The following is a 16,304-nucleotide window of genomic DNA, read 5'->3' on the forward strand; positions in this document are numbered from 1 at the left end:
GAGGTTAATGGCCTGGAGCCACCAGGAGCCTCAAGAGGACAAAAATCCTTCCCCAGAAACTTAGGAGGCTGAGGCTCCGCCCACACAGTGCTCTCAGCGGTCAGCCTCCGGGACTGCGAAGGGGATACACTTCTGCTGCTGTGAACCCATCTGACTGTGGCACTTTGTGACAGCAGCTGCAGGAAATTTGTATGTGCCCTCAGGGCTTCCTGTCTTCAGTGAGAGTTGCCGGGATCCCATCACATTAGAAAAATGCTTTAATCCAGGCAGGGCTTTGCTCTTCAAGGAATTAACGCTTTTCCAAGTTCTCTGGTTCGCAAGACTGCTTCTGAGCCTGGGGCAGACAGGGTGATTTCCAGAACAGCGCATGTGGGCAATCTGCTCATTTTCCACCCCAAGTGCTGAGATGTCAAAGGCATCATGGCCATTCTGAGTTACAGCGGGGCTCTGAGGACTGTTTAGCCTCTGAGACTTTAATGCAACTGGAGAGGCTCTAGTGTCAACCACAGGAGACAAAGCTCCAATTACTTCTGGCAAGAGAGGCAACAGTGGTTTCCCATAGGAAGGGTAGCTGAGCTGGCCAGGGGCTCAGGTGATCTTGGGCTGGGGACCCAATTCTTCCTCTCACTCTCAGGGGCCCCCACAGGGCCCCCACTCCATGCATAGGCATAGACCCACGGCTCACATCACTCCATCGTGGTCATTAAGAGGAGCTGACTTTTTCCTCTGGTTCCTGTGAGAAAGTCCTGAGAAAGATAGCCCAAACTGTGGGTGGGACCAGCCAGCTGGAGATTATATCCTGGGCTATGACTGTGGTCAAAGGTGGGGTCAGTGAGAAGTGACAGTTCCCATCAAAGCCTCCTGCCTAGCAGGAGTTTCCTTTCTTGTAAAGAGCCGAACGTGACGTCCTGAGTGCATATATATGGTTGACATGGGCACAGCTGTATCAAAGACCAGTTGGTCACATCCATGAGAAATGGGCACAACTTTCCTAGGTGGAACAGGCTCAGAATGGCAAAGCCTTCCTCTGATCCAAGGACAAGTGTTGAGAAATGATTGGCCAGTGCGTACAAGATCTGGCGTCTGCAGCTTCTTCCTCCCAGATGTTCAGACTGCACCTACAGACACCTCTGCTGAGACTAGCTACCTCTCCCCCTGTGCTCTACATAACAAAACCCCCAGAGGTTCCAGGTTATTGCCCCAGTTGGTGCCCCTCCATCAGAGTGCACACACCCTACCTGACCCCATCGATTCTTCCTAGCTCCTAGTCAGGGACCTAAGCCATACAAGGAATTGGCATCCCCAATGGGCAGATCAATGGATGATGATGGTGTTCGATAAGTAGAGCTGATGGTGGTGGCAGGAAGGGCTGAGATGTCCTCTCCTGGGGCAGTGCACATAAATGTTTGCCAAGCCAGTTGATTTTACTCCAGAATCCCCAGAAGACATTTGGATAGTTTTAGTGGGATCTGCTAGCGGGCAGCCTCAAAGCTAGCACCTTGTCTAATAGATTAGAAAAACTCCTGGGTGATTCAAGATATTGAAAGACCCCCAAAGGGAATCTTCCAGGCAGGAGACCCTCGCCCAAAGATCGAGACAGAGCCTCTGGATGCAACAGCAAGAGGGTTCTTTATTGCTCACACAGGTGCCTGCAGATGCTGTAGCACTTCAGGAGGCTGAGCATACCGGGCTGGATTCAGTACAGTTTATATGGGGTTTGGGGAGGCAGAAGCAGGCTCACAGAAGCAGAGTGATTGGTTAGTTTTGGTTACACGGCTTACTTGGCTTACTTTATTTGCATATGAAGTCCTGCATCCTGCAGACCTTGCAAGTGCAGCTCTCAATCAGGTCCGACAGGTCTGATATGAAAATGAGGTAGAAGGTGAGAGCACAGCCGATAGGGTACTCGTCTTGGTGATGCCACAGTTTTTGAAATTCGTGCTCTTAGAAAGGGCGCAGTTACAGGAGTGCGGCGGGGGTCTTTCATTACGTGGTGGTCTTGCTATGATGGTGTGTTTTCTTTTTCATTTTTCTTTTGCTCACAGAATGAGTACATACCCCCACTGAATTTTGTTTATGTATTTGGGGGGGACCTAATTTCTTCCTTTATAGTTTTGAAAATGATACCCTAATTAGGCTTCTCTAGAGATACAAAATTAATTGTATGAATGTATAAGTGGAGGGATTTGTCACAAGGCACTAGTGATGTAATTGCAGGGCTGGGGAAATCGAGTGCCCAAGGTCAATCGGCAGGTCTAGGAAGGCAGATGTGTGTGCTGGCTAGTTTTATGACAGCTTGACACAAGCTGTGGTCATTTGGGAAGAAGGACTCTCAACTGAGAAAATGCCTTCATAAGAGATGGCCTGTCGGCAAGCCTGTAGGACATTGTCCTAATTAGTGATTAATGTGGGAGGGCATAGCCCACTGTGGGTGGTGTCCCCCTGCCCCTGGACTGGTGGTCCCAAGTCTTATAAGAAAGCTGACTGAACAAATAGCAGGGAACAAACCAGTAAGCAGTACTTCTCCATGGCCTTTGGATCAGTTTTCGCCTCTAGGTTTCTGTTCCTTCCTTGAGGTCTTACCCTGATTACCCAGGATGATGCATGTCCTAGTCACTGTTCTATTGCTATAAAGAGACACCATGACTAAGGCAACTCTTATAAAAGAAAGCATTTAACTGGAGGCTTGCTTATAGTTTCAGAGGCTTAGTCCATATCATCATGGTGGGGTCATGGCAGCACACAGGTAAGCGTGGAGTTGGAGAAGTAGCTGAGAGCTTTACGTCTTGATCCACAGGCAACTAGCAGAGACAGACAGACAGACAGACAGAGAGAGAGAGAGAGAGAGAGAGAGAGAGAGAGAGAGAGAGAGAATTTGGTGTGGACTTTTGAAACCTCAAAGCCTACCCCCAATGAAACACCTCCTCCAACAAGTTGATACCGCCTAATCCTTCTCAAACAGTTCCAGTAACTGGGGAACAGACATTTAAACATATGAGCCTATGGGGCCATTCTCATTCAAAGCACCACAATGGACTACAAGCTGTGAGATGAAATAAACCCATTCCTTCCCAAGTTGCTTTCAGTCATTGTGTTTTACCACACAATAGAAACCTAGGACAATGCTGTAGCCATACCTAAGGTGGTTGTCAGGAGGAACATTCTTCATCCCTTAGAGACCTCCGATTTGTCTCAGAAGTCCTTTAATTGATGGGATGAGACCCAGCCCATTGTGGGGGCAGTCATCCACAAGTATTGATTGTATCTACAAAACACCTTAATAGCAGGATCTATATAGTTGGACCAAACAACTGGCACATGGCCCAGCCAAGTGGTACATGAAATCAGGGGTATTGGTAGTAGACTACAGTAAAATGGGATATTTTCAACTACTTTGTCTTAAAAGTCTGCTTTTTCTTTTGATTTTAAATGTAAATCCTTTTTTGCCATCATGTGAAAACTGTGGCTTGTGGATTTCACACACAAGTGTTAAGCATTACCCTTACAAGTGGAATATAAACACTGCTGTTTGGGCAACAGTAACATTTGCACTGTTAAAAGGTCATGTGTCTTTGAGAACTTTGAACTCTCTCCCTTTTATTTGGTCTTTGGAGACAGGACCCTGCTATACTTGAACTCACAATTCTTTTACTTTGTAGAGAGCTGCCGGTGATGTTTGTGGCTACGATGCTATCTTACTTCACAAAGATCCGAGGCAAAGGGCTAAGGATGTAAATAAAGACAATGACAGCGGCTCATTCTTACAAGGAGAATGGTGTTTATTATTACAAGGATGGAGCCTTAAATACCAAAGGCAGGTATGGTGGAAAATCACCAAGGTCAGAAGCCTACTTCCCAGGTCCCTCTGGGCAAAGGGTGGGCCACAAACAGGAATTAGCATTTAGACAAAGGATGGATGGAAAACAGGAACTTGCATGCAGGCCTTACTGGGAGGAGGGGGCGAGAAGTGTTTAGCTAAAAGCTTCTAGTAACAAGCAGTCAGCAGAACCCCCATGGGGGAAGGGTGCAACATTACTTCAGTGGGCAGTTAGGATTACAGGCATGCATCACCACACCTGTCTAAGGGTTTCTCAAATGATCCTGTAAAAGATACTACATCAGTATAGAAGGTCATGCAGCAATAACTTTCTAAAGCTCAATATTGACTAATATATTAACTTTCAAAGACTTTCTGTAATCTTTAGACATTTGTAGGTGATTAGTATTGGGACCAAACTAAATCTGAGAATTTTCAGCCTAAAAGATATGACAAAGCTCTTGATGGTCCCAGTGTTGAAATGTAAATTCATTATCTGCCCATTCCTCAGTCCATTAATCCATTCATCCATCCACCTATCAATCTATCCAACTTTAATCTCTTTATCCATCTGCCTACCTATCCATCAACCATCCATCCTTCCATTATCCATACATTTTTCGTCCATCCATCCATCCATCCATCATTCCATCCACCTATATTGCATTTTGGAAAGACATTTGTAATCTTAGGAACAGGTTACAAACTGTAGAAATGTGGGGCCAGAGCCTCAGAAGCCAGTTTGATTGGCATGACACATTTACAGCATGGGACATCATGGCCTTACCCTGGGTCAGTGCCTGCTCTGAAAGTACATGGTTTTGCCAAGCAATAAGTCTGGAATTCCACTAACCTGGAACAAGGAAATTTTCTTCCCTCAGACACAGTGTCTTACAAACTCTGGGGCTCATTGCTTTTCGATGTCTAATTAGCATGGGATGTGTGAATGGCATAAAATCAGCCTTTGGCAGATCAATCATCTCAGCACCTTTGAACAGAAGACAGAAGATGGGTATCTATCTGGATGAACTTTGGGGATCAGGGTTGGTCCCAGTAGTGAAGCTAGGAAGAGTTCTCCCCACCATCTTACCTGTGCCCTGCTCCCTCCCAGTGCTTGGCTTCTTCTCCCTCAGGTACCTCCTGGGATCAAGCCCTGGCTTGATACTGCTGCTGGATGTCTCATCCGTAAGACGAGGAGGATAGTGATGATCATACACACATCACAGGACTGCTGTGACGACTCAGCGAGATAATCTGTGTAAAGTATACCACATAATAACCATGCAGCTAAGTGTAGCTAGTGTTAGGTCTTTCCCAATGCACTCATCTCCACACTTATAACTCAGCACTTATCACACAGAACAACTCTCTGTGTATACTTTTATCTTAACCTCTGAGAGTGTAAGCATCCTCACAGTAGAGCATTTCTCTTAATCATGTGTGTCTAGCATTTAGGATGATACCTTGTAGATACTGACTGGGTCCTCAAGAAATAGTTATAGAAAGGATATATGAAAGATGTATTATGAATGGATCAATCCACCTGGGTGGATAAGTGAATATCTAAATTGTGGGAACACCAGACCTTGAGCAGAGACCCACTTCCCCATCAGCCTGGGCGTAGGCAGCTGTAAGACAATGTTTACTAAAAACATGTTTACTAAAAACAATACAGTCCCCGGGGCAATAAGTTCCTGAAAAGGGCTGGCCCACAGGAACTGCCCTGACCTCGACCTTGTCCAAAGACTAACTGCCTTTTCAGACCCACCCACCTCCACCTCTGGTGTCAGGGTATATATTACCCTTTATTCCAGCCAGAGTAGGAATAAAGGAGAGCCTTCTTGAGGAGCCTTCTGGTCTGTGTCATCAATCCCCCGACACCCTCCGCACAGTCTCGGACACAGGCTGAGCAGCGGACGCAGCACTAAATAGGTAGGAAGATGGGTGGAAGGATGAACAAAAGAAGAGACAACTTTCTATAAACCAAAAATAGAGGCCTGCAACACACCCTTCCTTCCCTTGCTCTCTTAGAAGAAGCCATCCCTGTGATACTGTGCTCTCAGACTTTGGCATCCAGAACTGATACACAATGAGCATTCATTTGTTTTCAGCCACCCCATCTGTGCAACTATGTTATGCCAATCTCGGCTGATGAGGATATGAGTGACACCTAAGAATGGACTCCCAGACTCTGTCTTCTCCACATCTGGGCTGTGTAATAATCCTGGCTGCAGGGCAGCCCCATTTAGTTGTTTATGAGAGAAGACATGTAGAGACTGCTCAGAGTTCTTGGGCAGGGTGGAGAAGGTGCCTCTACTGTAGAGCTGGAATGAAAGGTGGGAGACAGGACCACTGAATTGAGGCCATGTGCCATCCTTCTGTGGAGAACAGCAGGTGTCTGTATAGCTCCCTCCATGAGGAGTCTCTGCTTTGGGTGAACCTTAACACCCTGGAGGACTTGGAAAAAGTGGTTCCCAATGCTCTCAGGTCCTGGAGGAAAGGCTAAGGCTATTCAGTAAAACAAACTCTGCAGGGGCTGGCTGTGGCATGCTTGAACAAGGACCGGCGTTCTCCAGCATAAAGAGCTCAGCTTAAAGAAAGTACAATGTAAAAGCACAGAGATCCAAAGAGAACTCTGTCTGCTCAGGCTATTTCTGGAATCCTAAGACTCTGTTCGTTTACTTAATCACTAATTTGATATTTTAAAACCTTGTCCCGATTCTTTCCTCTCCGATAATAAAACATTGCCATTCTCTCTGTGCTCTGAAATTCTGTTCAGGGATAATTAACATAACTTACTTAATATGAGTCTAGATGGCAATGGGATAAATCAAATCCGCAAGCATGCTGTGTTTCAAATGAACTTCACTTCAGCCTGAAGGAAGGGGAATTCTGAATTCTGTGGGGCCTGGAGGATAGAGCTGAGATGCCTGGAGAATGGCCAACTTCATGATACCCAGATCACAGTCACCTCCATGATAGCTGGTTGTCAACTTGACTGCATGTGTAATTCACTAGAAACCCAAAATGGAGAACATACCTGTGCTGGATGTTTGCTTAACTTGAAGTACGAAGATCCACTTCTAATCCAGACCTTTGAGACAGAAAGACTCACGTGCCTTTTAATCCAGATCTTGAGGCGGGAAGACAAACCTTCAACCTGGGCCACACCTTCTGCTGGAAGTCTATATAAGGACATGGAAGAAGGAAGCTTTTGCTCTTTGCCTGTTTGCCTTCACCTGGCATTAGATCTTACTTCTTGGGATTCCAGAACACCAGCTGAGACATTCAGCATTGTTGACTGAGAAACTACTGGATTCTTGAACTTTCTGTTCACAGCCAGTCATTGATGGATTAGCTGGACCTCAGCCTATAAGTCATTCTCATAACACACACACACACACACACACACACACACTCTCTCTCTCTCTCTCTCTTATATCCTATAAGTTCCATTAGAGAACACTGACTAATACATACACCTGGAGAACAGTCAACTCCACCATGAACAGTCACTGAACCAAGGAGTTATGTCCGAATGCCGCTCACTGGTACTCTCTCATGTTTCTGAAGCTGGAATTATTCTTCTTCCATTTGGAAAGAGAGCACCTAAAAAGAGAAAGCTCCCAGGGCACCTTGCTCGAACAAGACTGCCTAAGAAAGCATTTTCCCAGACTCAGCAAGGCAAGGGCTCAGAGACCACTTGGAGCCACAGTCTTAGGGATAGAATACATCAAGGTCTTGGAGTAGGTCACAGAATGACCCATGCAGTCCTGGTTTTCCAGACATGCAAATGTAAGAGCTATGGGGTCATGGAGGCTTACATCAAGATTCTAGAACGGCATGAAATCAGGTGATGTGTGTCAGTGTCAGGTTCCATGTGTAGCATTCTTAGCAGGGCAATTCATGAAGCTGTGGAGAAACCTCAGTTGCAGCTGAAACCCTGGATTGTTAGAAATGTAAAGAATGTGGACTGTCTGCTGAGGAAATGTGTATACTTGAGGGTATAGGTAACTGTTCATTGTAGAAATTACTAACAAGAGAGAAACGAGCAACCCAGATGAGTCAAGCCTTTCACCACCAAACTGAAAGCTGAAAAGAGGGCGAGATGTTCTGCTGCTCAGTATTTTATTCCTTCCTCCATACACGCCCCTAGCCATACCCAAAAGTGGGTCTGGCTAGTGACATAGTTCACCACCCACGTCCGTATACGTCTTTAGTCATGCCTAAAGTGGGTGTGGTTAGCGGTGTGGTAAACCACCCTTTTATTACCTCATCTGTATGTGCCTCTAAAATGCCGCATGGCTAATGGCGGAGTACTAAGTTTCACCCTACAGTATGCAAAGAGAGAAGTCTGCTCAAGAGAGGTTATATGTGCAATAATGGCAGGGCCACAGGAACAGGGCTGAAAGCATGCTCATACCATGCCACCATGTGCCTTGGATGACAGCATTGAGCTACAGGCCTTAATGTTTTCCCTGCTGGGTTTGCGTCTTGCTGTAATTCTATCTTTCTTTGCTTGTGCAGTTTCTCCCCTTTGGGATGGAATGTTTATCCAGTGCCATTGAAAATATACAACTTTCTTTTGATTTTACATAGGCTCACGGGTTGCCTTGAATCTTGGGGGAGACTTTGCTCTGTAGACTTTTTGAACAACGTGAACAGTATTAAGAAGGTAGACAGAATGCAGTTTGCACTATCAGATGGTCATAATCCCTTGGTGGCCAGGTACTGAATGCTATAGTTTATTCTGGATTATCTTTCTTGAGTCTGTGTTTTGAATTCTTAGTCCCCTGATTATGGTTCTGTTTTGAAGGTGGTGGGAACTTAGGAGTTGGAGTCCAGCTGACAGAGATGGGTCACAGGCTGTGAACCTTTGAAGATGATGCTCACACCTGGTTTTGTTCCCTCATCCTCTGCCTCCCACTGCATGGTGTGTATACATTCCACCATACTCGACCTCTGTCATGTGTGGATCACCCTGCTGTCTTGCCTTCTCTGCCATGATGAACTGTGACTGTCTAAAACCCTGAGATTTCAAAGTAAGTCATTCTTCCTTTAAGTTATTTCTGTCTGGTCACAGCAATGCAATGTTGCTGAGACAAAACACCAGGACCAAACACGACTTACGGAAGAAAGAGTTAAATTTTTGCTCATAGTTCTAGGGGGATAAGGGCCCACGATGGCAGGGCACCGTGACAGCAAGTAGCAGGCATGGTGACTGGAGGAGGAAGCTGAGAACTTTGCAGAGAGCGAACTAGAAGTAAGGTCAGGCTTTGCTCTCTCAAAGCCAACTTCCTGGTAATTACTGTACTTCCTTCAGCAGGGCCACACCTCCTAAACATCCCCAAGTAGTGCCACCAACTGGAACCAAGTATTCAAATGCCTCAAGACGATCACAAAAATAATTTAAATGAGAGCAAAGCAAGAAAACAAAGCCAGGAAAATCTCTGAAAGCAAAATGTATGTGTGTGCCAGTGTGTGTGTGTGTGTGTGTGTGTGTGTGTGTGTGTGTGTGTGTGTTTATTACTATGGGTTAGATATGGTTTGAAGGTGTTTCTTAAAGGTTCTTAAGCTGAAAGTGCAGGCCCCAGCGTGCTGGTAGAACCTTTAAAGGTGGAACATAGAGGAAAATTATTAGGTCATTGGGGTTAATGTAGTATTGAGGAGACACTGTCTGGCTCCCAGGAGAGCAGGTTGTTTAAAAGTCTTTCTTCTCCACCCAGTGCACCATTGTTCCCACTCACACATCACTTACACTCCCACGATGCCATCTGCCATGTAGTAATATAGCCAGAGGCCTTCATGGAGCCAAGCAGATGGGGACACAATGCTCTTGGCTCTCCAGAGTCATGAGTGAAATGAATTTCCTTTATTCATATGGTAGCCACTGTTGAACATTCCCCTTGTAGCAATATAAAGTAGACCAGGGCAGCACTATAATAACAATTCAAAGCTTCAGGTTAGCTGGATTCACACAAGGATGAGCAATAGAAAAATCACCAAAACTGAATTTTATATGTAGTTTCTATAGTAACCTCTGTGAATAAGCAGCAGGATAATGTCCCTAGAAAAGCATGCTAAAAATAAGGAGATCAAAGCTACAACATGCCTTTTCAAAAATGAGCTAAAAACATGTAAATAGTTGTACACAATACAAATGAGGAAAACTCAGAATGGGCCGGCAGAACTCATGAATTGGAAATACGAAAGAAATGCCATCTCACCAGAGCTCAGGCTAGAAGGAAAATAATAGCAAATCAACAGAAGTCAGAGGTCAAGAGAAAGGGAGGGTGTGGGGGCCTTTTACATAAACATGAAATGGAGGGATGGGAAATGCTCACGGGAACATGGCAGATCCTGGAGACCGGTAAAGAGGGCCCAGAATGTGGATTGTAGGAGCATCCAAAAAAGATACCCCAGGAACCCAGGTCTGAAAATCGCACTTCAAAGGAAATGTAAAACAGACATTTGAAGGACTGATTGCATGGCTTAGACTGTCCCTGTTCTAACAAGACAAGTGGATGTCACACAAAAGGGGGATGCCATCTTGATCCCACGGGCGGGAAGAGCACCTGGCAGAAGGAGGAAATAAACTGCCTTGTCGGCACACTTCTGACCAGGTTGCTTTGTTCCTGAAGGTATCGGAGTGAGTGGCACGTTTAATATATTCAGAAATGGAAATACAGGCGCTACACCCAATAAAACTGTCAGGTGCCAAAGGGCGCAAGAAACTGTCTTCCGTGTAGAGTTCCGAGATGTCCGGAGAGATTTTCCTGAGACAGTGCTCACTAAGCAGCCTGCTGCTCACTGAAGTGACCAGCCAGAGGACTGCAGCAAGCTGCAGAATGCAGGCTATGGGGGCCCCGAGGAGGAGCACGTGTGCCATCTTACTGTGGAGGGGTAGTGGTGTGGTAGAGTGCTTGCCGCACAAGCCTCAGTACTGGGGTTCGGATCCCGCACTCGGATAAAAAGGTGTGTGTGTGTGTGTGTGTGTGTGAGAGAGAGAGAGGGAGAGAGAGAGAGAGAGACAGAGACAGAGACAGAGAGAGAGACAGAGACAGAGAGAGACAGAGACAGAGAGAGACAGAGACAGAGAGAGACAGAGACAGAGAGAGACAGAGAGAGACAGAGACAGAGAGAGACAGAGAGAGACAGAGACAGAGAGAGACAGAGAGAGACAGAGACAGAGAGAGACAGAGAGAGACAGAGACAGGGAGAGACAGAGACAGAGAGAGACAGAGAGAGACAGAGACAGAGAGAGACAGAGACAGGGAGAGACAGAGACAGAGAGAGACAGAGAGAGACAGAGACAGAGAGAGACAGAGACAGAGAGAGACAGAGACAGAGAGAGACAGAGACAGAGAGAGACAGAGACAGAGAGAGACAGAGACAGAGACAGAGAGAGACAGAGAGAGACAGAGACAGAGAGAGACAGAGACAGGGAGAGTGTGTGTGGTGGTGGTGGCCCCTCTATACTCCCTGTGCTGGAAGCAGAGACAGGAAAACCACAGAGCTGTACTGGTGGAAACGTTAAGTTTGGGGTTTAACAAGAGACCTTGCTTTAACACAGAAGGTTGAGAGTATGTGATGGAGGAAGTTACCCATTGTCAATGTTAGGCCTCCACATGTATATGCACACAAGTACACATGAACCCTGGCCTACATGTGCAGGCACACATGTAAACACACACAAACACACATATAGACCACACAGAGATGAGGGAAAAAAGATACGGTCCAACACTGAAAAATGACCAGAGTGCGTGTTGCTTTTAATGATTGTAGCTGCAGGTGCCAGTGTGTGTCTGTGTGTGGTAAGCAGTAACACAGGTGTGCAATTATGCAATATTCAGATTCTCTCATCCCTTGTGTGTCTGAGATTGTGGAAGATTGAAGGCACAGCTATTATTTGAAAGAAAGCAAGTTAAAGCACAGAGTCTGATTTTTAAAAATTGCATGGCCTTCAAAAGAATTTCCAGAGCGTGTGAATGCACATGGATAAAGCCCTGTATGGGCAAATGGGCATGTACAACACACACACACACACACACACACACACACACAGAGAGAGAGAGAGAGAGAGAGAGAGAGAGAGAGAGAGAGTAGCTTGTAGGTCCAAAGCTTCAAATTTGTCACTAGATCCATTATCAGGAAGAGAAAGAATGTGTGTTCCTGAGTGGGAGGTGGGGGTGGGGCTATGGGAGGGTGGGGCTATGGGAGGGTGGGTCTAGGGAGGGTGGAGGTACTTCACAGTACCAGTCAGCATCTGTAAGAGCATCTTTCCCAAGTCCTGCTATTTTTAGCTGGCAGCTGCAAGCATTCTTATTTACCTTCCTCTGTATTTTAGCCTTAACACTTCTTTTCACCATAACATGGGGTTCCCAGGACCTTGCCCATATTTGGTACTTTAAGTTTTTCCACTTTATTCATATTTTATTTTGTATTAATTTGTATGTGTATTTGTATCCATCTATATATGTAGATACGTGAAGAGGTCAGAGGTCAATGTTGGGTATCTTCCTTTATGGCTCTCCACCTCACTTTTTGAGACAGAGTCACTCACTGAGCCTGGGGTTCCTGCTTTGGCAACGCTGGCTGGCCAGTGAGTCCTGGGACCCACCTTCTCCGCCCCCACAGCACTGCAGTCACCGATGCAGACCTTTACCTGGCTTCTACAAGGGCGCTAAGGATCTGAACTCAGTTCCTCATGCTTACACAGCAAGTGCCTTACCCACTGAGCCATCTCCCCAGGCCTGCAGCATCCTATCTCCTAGGTGGTGTTTTATGATCCACTGAATCACATAACTGCATAGAGTGGATTCTTGTGTGTGTGTGTGTGCATGTGTGTGTGTGTGTGTGTGTGTGTATGTATGTATGTTATTGTGACAGGTAGAGAACACTGACGGCAATGGAATACATACCAAGACATTCTCTGAAGACCTCGATCTGTTCAGTATTCACACACCCGTGATGGTTTTGGTGAGGCAGGTGCATATTGCGAGGCACTTTTGGGACAATGCTTTCTTTCCATCTAAGCCGTTGCCAATTGGGTATCCTTGGCCTCTCCAATTCCATCTTATTATGTGATGTGTGCATACGACACAAACACACAATTCATCCAGAGACGACGTGAGAAGATGAGTGTGTTTAGGTTCCCTGTAAGCCACAGAGCATTCTGTGGATCCCTCCCCACTGCTGCTGTAAGATGGAAGACAGGATGCCCCTAACAACAATTAGTTTTCGGAGCATTTCTCATTCTGGTGCGGCCCTTTTCTTCGCTTCTTCCTAACACCCGATAGATGTGACAGGTATATTTCCACTCTTATAACAGGCTGGTGGAGCAAGCAGCTGTAATGAGGCTCTGCCTCGTCACGTGCTGAAAGGGAGTTGACGTCGATGGAAACACATTTCCTTGTCTGCCACGCCTGACTATGGCATTCCATTCTTCCCTTTACCATGTGTATATAGAATGTTCGTTTTATTCCAGACTGTTGCCATGTGTCTGTAGAATATCAATTTCATTCCAGACTGTTACCACGTATCAATAGAATGTTCGTTTTGTCCCAATTGTTATCACATTCTATAGATGTTCATTTTGTCCCAAATTGTTACCACATTCTATAGAATGTTCATTTTGTCTTAGACTGTTACCACATGTCTATAGAATGTTAGTTTTGCCCCAGACTGTGACCAAGAACTTGAATTCATCCCTGTGACTCCTTCCTGCCCTCTACTCTGACCTCTGCCCCATACTCACTTCTCACTTCCCTCCGGCTACACTGGTCTTTCTGCTGTCCCTCCTACCCGCCAGGGACCCTCCTGCCTCAGGACATTTGCACTGGCAACTGGCCCTGCCCTTCCAAACAATAACGATGGCAAACGCTGTCGTCACTGCTTTTGGAGAGCGAATAGCCTCTCCAGGGCGAGGACACAAAAATCCCAGTAAATAAAGCGAATGCACAGCACAGTCAAAGGAGGTGAAGAGGGTGGGAAGCAGGACCACAGAGTAGGGCCAGGGGTCCAGAGGACAGAGCTGGAGGGAGCAGCAACTTTAGATGAGGTGGGCAGGTTGGCCCGCTGCAAAGGTGGCATTGAACAAATGCCCCGATCAAGTGAGGTGGCGAGCTGCAGGGCTGCTTGGAGGGGCGGGGCCGGTTGCCAGTGCAAATGTCCTGAGGCAGGAGGGTTCCTGGTGAGTAGGAGGGACAGCAGAAAGACCAGTGTAGCCGGAGGCAAGTGAGAAGTGAGTATGGGGCAGAGGTCAGAGTGGAGGGCAGGAAGGAGTCAGAACACAGGGCTTGCGAGGTCATTGACAAGACTTAGCACTTGACGTTTCTTTGAGGAATACAAGGCTTTGTGGGGGATAAGGGATGGGGGTGCGTGAGATGGGATTTAGGATCTTAATGGATCCTTCTAGACACCTTGTTGAGAACACAGTAGGGGACCAGGGTAGAAGCAGGGGGACAGGTTAAGGAGGGAAACATAAGATCTGGGGCCAGAAGCTCTGACAGCCTGAGCTGGGATTGACGGGAGTCAGGGCTATGGCTGTCTGGGCTCCTCTTCAGCCTATATGAGCTCCTGGCCCCTGGGCTTGGGCCTGGGATGCTGCTTTCATTGAGGTGTGCTCTTCACAGCCATGCACCTGGAGGTTCCTCCTGCTTGACTGTGTTGGATTTTACCCTGGTTCTCCTAATGCACCTTGGAGACTCCCTTAACAAAGAGATGCTTCTGCACGGGGATGCTTTCAGAAACGTCCTCTACGCCCAGAGCAACAGGCATGCCAACCTTTTGAAGCTCCTTCTTTTTCTTTCTTCCTTCTTTCCTCTCTCTCTCTCTCTCTCTCTCTCTCTCTCTCTCTCACACACACACACACACACACACACACATACACGCAGGCCAGAGTCTGACATCACATACCTTTCTCAGACGTCTTTCTCAATTATTTCCCACCCTATTGTTGAGACCGGTCTTTTCCCAGACATGGAGGTCACTGATTTGGCTAGACAGGCTGGCAGCAGCCCTTATGCCTCCATCTCCCCAGGGTTGAGTTACAAGCACACAATGTCACCTCTGGCTTTCTTTTCTATGGGCTCTAGGAGATGAACCTCAGGTGGCCCTGCTTCAGAACAAGCACTTCAGAACAAGCCACTAACCTTCTCTCCACCCACCGAAGCTCTTGGCTTTTCCATTTGGCATACCCCCTTGCCCCTTTCTGTATTTTCTGACTGCAGTCGTTGCCAGCATTTTTTGTGGGGGTTGGGGGGCTCTTTCTGTCTGATTAGATTGTGGATTGCAGACTTCATACCCACAGGCTTAAAGTTACAGGACTCACAAGCACCCTCCCCAGGGTTATGAGGGCAGTCACCGTTGCAGAGGGAGGAGGCTTTTCAATGGAGTCACCAGCAGGCAGGGAGGGAGCTCTGGGGATGCAGCTTCCACGAATGGTTACCCAGGGTGGGCTGGGCTTTTCAGCAATGTGTCTCACCTTGAGCCTTCTGAGCTTCTGTAAGTAACCTCAATAAACTCATCCATTCCCTAATCTAGACTTGGTGGAATCATTTTCTGATTGCTGGTTGATGTGGGAGGGTCCAGCCCACTGTGGGTAGCACCATCCCTTAGCAGATGGGCCTGGGTTGTATGAGGAAGGTGGCTGACTGTGAGCTGGAAGCAGTCAGGAAGCAGTGGTCTTTCCTGGTATCTGCTCCGTTCCAGATGCCGGATTTGAAATACGTATGGTAAGACAGTGAAGTGGGGAAAGCATCTAGGTAACATTTGTGAAACGAAAACAAGTCTTAAATGTTAATTTAATTTTGATTTTTATATGTGAGATACACATTTGGGACCCATTGGTACAAAATCCCAAAGTTGCTAAAGGGCTTAAAGTAAAGAGGACATCTCCCTGTCAGCTCCTCCCAGTGTCTCTTCCCAAGAGATTGGTTCTTCGGTTCTCCGTACCTTCTGGGACAGCTGTGCATATACAAGAGTCACATAATGCAATGTGCATGCATAAGCAGATGCATAAGCCCGCAAGGTGAGAGGAGCATCATTGCTGGGCATCTCTTTGATGTCAAAGGAATGCATAATTCATAAAACAAAGAGGAAAAAATATCCAAGAAGACACAAGGCCAGTCTGTGGGGAGCATGACAAAATCTCATTGGTATTCCTTGTGTTGGCAACACAGTTACACTGGTTTTGTTTTTGTTTTAAACATCTTAAGTCATGATTGTTTATAAACTAGTAAAACAGAAAAAGTGTAGCGCCTTGAACACATTTGTTCTTGTCTTGATTTGGGAAATTCATGGTGCATTTGGATGATACTGATAGTTTTTATGGAGAACTAATGCCTGCTGGTGCTGGCCTCTCCACCTGTGCGACTGTGCAGGGTACAGAACCCCTCTTCTGATATTAGTCCTATGACCCTGCTTTCCGCAGGAGGAAGATGACATTGGCCACAGAAATCCCTTGTGGGATGACAGAGCTGGT

The 16,304-nt window shown here is 46.5% G+C and overlaps 1 long non-coding RNA gene across 1 annotated transcript in view; it reads left to right on the forward strand.

The window, feature by feature from the left end:
• The window catches only part of LOC110343142, a 32,746-nt gene extending 19,286 nt beyond the window's left edge, over positions 1-13,460 (forward strand). Inside the window, exons 2-6 of the long non-coding RNA XR_002385338.1 lie at positions 3,660-3,818; positions 4,951-5,075; positions 8,417-8,545; positions 8,634-8,859; positions 13,152-13,460. This is a non-coding gene — a long non-coding RNA (uncharacterized LOC110343142). The remainder of the gene's footprint in view (positions 1-3,659; positions 3,819-4,950; positions 5,076-8,416; positions 8,546-8,633; positions 8,860-13,151) is intronic.
• Positions 13,461-16,304: the final 2,844 nt, after the last annotated feature.

This window comes from Mesocricetus auratus, unplaced genomic scaffold (assembly GCF_017639785.1).
Source record: "Mesocricetus auratus isolate SY011 unplaced genomic scaffold, BCM_Maur_2.0 Super-Scaffold_100010, whole genome shotgun sequence".
Classification (NCBI taxonomy): Eukaryota; Metazoa; Chordata; class Mammalia; order Rodentia; family Cricetidae; genus Mesocricetus; species Mesocricetus auratus.